Raw genomic sequence first — 4,990 nt, 5'->3', positions numbered from 1 at the left:
GAAGGACACGTTCACGAGACGGGAGAGAGAGCGGCGGGGAGAGGGAGGCCGTGCGTCCCGTCGCGCGTGTCACTGCCCAAGGACCGCTGCTGATCCGTGCTGTGCGAAGCCAACGGCGCTGTTCCTGCCATCGTTAGCGCCGCCGGGGTTCCGGCCATCACTGTCGTTGAGGGAACTCACCGGAGTCGTGGAGGTTGTCACCGCTCTTTGTGGTTCTGTGTTGAGTTGCGCCGGTAAGCCTTTGGGGCCGGAAAATGCCCCTGCTACCGTCGCCGAAAAATTCTGCCGGTAACGGTCTTGTTATTATCCTCCGTCCTTTTGAATTCCGAGAATATTATGGTCACTGCATGTTGGTTTCAGTTGTAGTGATCGTAATTCGTCGCCACTGCCGCTTGAGGTGGCTGCCGGGCTGCCGCTGAACCGGTTCGGAGACCGCCACTGTTTCGGTTCAGCCATTCCTTCTTTGGTTCGGTAAGCGTTTTTGATTTTAAAGCCCCTTAGTTACTGTTCTGTTATCATACGCTGAGGTTTGTGGCGTTAATTGCTATACAATTGAGTTTCGGTTGTTGTATGTTGCGAATAGAGTTGTTGAGATTGTTGCGAAAATGGCTTGGAACCGAGGTTTTGGCTACCGGGATTTTGATTGTTGATTTCGGGTCGAGGCGGAAAGGATTCTGTGACGCGTTTGGGCTATGGTTTTGCGTTTTGAGGTAGGGGCGCTTTCCAAAAACTATAGTTTATTATTGGAATTATTACATATGGGTACTGATGTGAGATATTGTGTACTTGGTGATTGTATCTGCCTTATGTATCAATTGATGTCTATTGACAAGTTTCATTTTGAAATGTTTTGAGAAAGGTTTTAAGTACTCTTTGAATTCTGAATTCTTGCAAGACTAAAACAATTTTGAACAGTTGAAACGTTCTAGAATTATCATGGGGTTGAAGTTGGTTTTGCCTAAGTAAAGGAAACGGCTTTGAAAGAAGTGAATGATTACATGACTCGGTTTGGCTTAGATCCTATTTTATTACTCAAATCGGAAAGCCAAGGTTTTAATGATTTTAAATGAATTCGGCGAAATGAGTTATGCTATTCTCCCCTAAAGACTTGGGACTCTGCCGAAAAACTTTGTTATAAAATCCCATTGTGGGATGGGTGATTTTGATTGTTCCCAAATTGAATCTTTAACTTTCCATGGTTTTGGAAGTCTTGGAAAGAGGATGCCGAGAGCGGCTTTGTTTTAAAAAGGAAACTTACTTTGAGTAAATTTGGCTTATGAGCCTGAGATGATTTGAGAAATGAGATCTTTAAAGCCAAGGCTGAAAAGAGTTGAAATTTATTTCAAAGTGAAATGGCTTGAGAAAAGTGATTTGAGGCTTAAATGCCGGTTTTATGAATTCGATGATATTGAATGGTGAAAGTGCTGTTTTGTTATGGGCCGGAATGGCTGTGTATGATTATGAATAATGGCTGGTTCTGGATTGAACTGTGAGCCAAAATGGCTGTGTAAGATATTGATTTATGGCTGATTGCTGAATGAGTTATGGGCCGTATGGCTGACTATGAATTATGAACTTAAGCCGGATGGCTGAGATGGATGTTGATCCATGACTGGGACTGAATGAATATATGCTTGAGATACCTGGATAGTAGCAAGGGTTGTGGTTCGTCCCACTTGCTCCAGGTCAGAGATTGTGACACCTGGGTAGTAGCGGTAGTAGTGGTGATTCCACTCGCTCCAGGTTGAGCTGTTAAACACCCGCCTGGGTAGTAGCCGCAGTAGTGGTTATTCCACTGGCTCTGGGTTGAGCGGGTAGTAGCAATGGGGTTGTAGCTCAAACCTACTTGCTCCGTGATGGATGTTTCTGTCCATGGTTAGCTACCAGGACGTGTCGGGTTGGCTATATAACCGACAGATGATATCATCAGCCACTAGGGACAGGCATGCATCATATGCATCTATGTGACATTGTTTGGGTGTGCATATTATACTTGGTGTGCCTACGTGATTAATTGCTAATTGTTCTACTTGCAATAACTGTTTGTTTGTGCTTGCATCTTCCTATTTGTGTTTGCTACTGGGACTCTGTTGGACTGTGGTGATTGGTTGATGGTTGGATTGTTTGGGCCTAGGGCCGTGGTTGGAATGAGATGAACCGATGGTTGATTTCGGTTTTGTATTTCTAGTTTGGAATAAAATATGAAAGGCTATTTTGTTTCAGCATAGATAAATCGTGTTGAAAGGCTTTTGAGTTTTTGAGAATTGAATGGTCCCTCTTTCAAAAAAGATTTCTGACTTTACTTTTACTGTAAACCGTTGTTTTTGAAAAGGAGGCATAAGACGGTTATTAATCACTGGTACGGTTTATACTCACGTATCCTATTACAGTAATTCCCAAAAACCCTCTACTGAGAACCCTTTCGAGGATGATGTTCTCACCCCCCTACATTTTTTTCCCTTTCAGGATATGGGCGCAGAAGTTACGAAGAGCTTATTTAATTGTTGTTGTGATGCTCTGTATTGTTTTAGCTATGGTTTATTGTACCCTCGCCTTTATCTTGATATAATCTTTAAGAGGGATAGGAATTGTATTGGATTATGGTTGTAATATTACTTACATATATGTATGTATATATATATATGGATGTACTCTTTATGAGTTTTGTAAGTTGTATGGTATTTATGGATGTATGATATCGGATGAAAGTATTTTTTTGGATCGGTATTGCGACTTAAAGTTTTAAACAGGCTCATATTTTAGTATTAAATAATATAAAAGTCGTCGTAATGTCCGAACTATCAGAGTCGCGTAGCCGGAAGTGTGAGCTTTGGTAGTTAGGGTGTTACACTTGCGAAAATGGCGAAGTGTCCTCATTGTCAGTTAAGAGGGCCCCCACACTCGGACCTTGTCCATTGTGCCTCTCTTCAAACTCTTCTTTTTGGACTTCAGCCACACTTTCGTCTATGACATCACACTGGAAAATAGAACGATCTTCTGGGGGGTTGTTAATGACTTCATTCAGATTGAAGATCACTATGCGGCCATCTATTTCAAAGGAGTATGTTCCTGAAAAAGCATCCAATTTGAATTTTGATGTCTTCAGGAATGGTCTTCCAAGTAGGATTGATGATGGCTTATCTGAATCATTATGGGACATCTCCAAGATATAAAAATCAGTGGGAAATGTGAGCCCTTTAATGTTCACCAAAACATCTTCAGCAACTCCAGCTACTGTAATAATGCTTTTATCTGCTAACACAAAACGAGCTGCCGACCTTTTTAAGGGAGGGAGCCTTAAAACATCATATATAGACAAAGGCATTATACTGACACATGCTCCTAAATCACACATGCAATCATAAATTACTACACCACCAATAGTACAACTAACTATGCAAGGACCTAGATCACTATATTTTTCAGGTAATCCTCCCATTAAAGCAGATATAGAACTACCTAAAGGAATAGTTTCTAATTCATTAATTTTGTCTTTATGGATACATAAGTCTTTTAGAAACTTTGCATATTTAGGTACCTGCTGAATAACATCAAAAAGGGGAACAGTTACCTCAACCTTTTTGAATATTTCTACCATTTTAGGATCAGGTTCCAGCTGCTTCCTGGGCTTCCTTGCAAGTTGTGGAAATGGAATGGGAGTAGTGTTTTCTGTGGTGCCTGCGCCTTTTTGTGCTTCTTCCTGTGGTTGAGCTATCTCTTCTTCAGCTATGTCCTGTATGTCCTCTTCCTCTTCAACATCTTCGATTTCTACCACCTCTTCAGCTGAGGCGTATTTTGGTGAGCTTGGTTCCTCCTGATTCCTCTCCTGCAGTGTGGTTCCGGACCTCAGGGTGATGGCATTAATGCCTCCCTTTGGATTGGGTAATGGTTGAGAGGAGATTCCAGTGGTGCTTGAAGGTTGGTTACTGGAATTTTGTGCTGAACCAAGTTGTGTTATAAGGGCTTGCAGAGTAGAGGTGAAACCATTCAAACTGGCGTTAATACTGTTCACGATGGTATTTTCCATGGCCAGTTGTCTTTTCTCAAAAGCTTGTAATAAATCTTCATTAGAAGATACAGAAGAATGAGTAAATTGAGAGGTTTGCTGCTGATTGTTCGGTGGTCCTTGGTTTTGCCTCAGGTGAGGTGCTCGGTAAGGTTGATTTTGCTGCCTGTTATTGTTATTATTCCACCTCTGATTTTCCTGATTATCTCTACCTCCCCTATTATTGTTGTCCCTCCAATTCTGGTTTGAATTGTCCTGCCATCCATGGTTATTATTTCCACTTTGATTGTACCCTTGGTTGGGGCGGTCATAGAAGTTGTGGGTGGATGTCACCATGTTGTCTTCTTGTTGGAGCTGCGGGCATTCATCAATGTAATGGCTGTAATCAGCACAAATTCCGCAAATTCTTTGTGGAACTAGTTGTTGGTTTTGCTGCGGTTGAGTTTGCTGAGCTTGTTGACTCAACTGCATTTGCTTCAGCAGGTTGGTCATCTCACAGATGCTTCGATTTAGAGCAGCAGTCTCTATGCCAGAAGATACTTCTGCAACGGCTTTTGAACGGCCTTGCTTCTGTCTGTGGTTCCGAGTAGATTCAGCTAAATCACTGATCAATTGCCAAGCTTCATCAGTGGTCTTGTACTTCTTCATAGACCCATTGCTGGCACTTTCTAATGTGGTCTTATCTTGGAGCCTCATACCTTGTGTGATATAGCTGAGTAGCACGATCTTGTCAATCATGTGGTGGGGGCATGCTTCCAGAAGATTATTGAAGCGCTCCCAGTATTCAAAGAGAGTCTTATTGTCATCCTGAACAATTGTAGAGATATCCTTCCTCAGTTTATCAGTAACTTCAGAAGGAAAGAATTTCTCTAGAAACTCCTTTCTGAGTGTATCCCAGTTGGATACATTTGCTAGAGGTTGACTGTAGTACCACTCTCTTGCTTTTCCCTCAAGAGAGAACGAAAAAGCTTTCAGCAGAATTGA

The 4,990-nt window shown here is 42.0% G+C and overlaps 1 long non-coding RNA gene across 1 annotated transcript; it reads left to right on the top strand.

Moving 5' to 3' along the window:
* On the top strand, positions 342–2,523 carry LOC110270695. The gene is made up of 3 exons (XR_002360339.1): positions 342–471; positions 584–710; positions 2,467–2,523. It is a non-coding gene; the product is annotated as an uncharacterized LOC110270695 (long non-coding RNA).

The sequence above is a fragment of the Arachis ipaensis genome, chromosome B04 (genome assembly GCF_000816755.2).
Source record: "Arachis ipaensis cultivar K30076 chromosome B04, Araip1.1, whole genome shotgun sequence".
NCBI lineage: Eukaryota > Viridiplantae > Streptophyta > Magnoliopsida > Fabales > Fabaceae > Arachis > Arachis ipaensis.
This window is presented reverse-complemented; position numbering and strand designations above follow the sequence as displayed.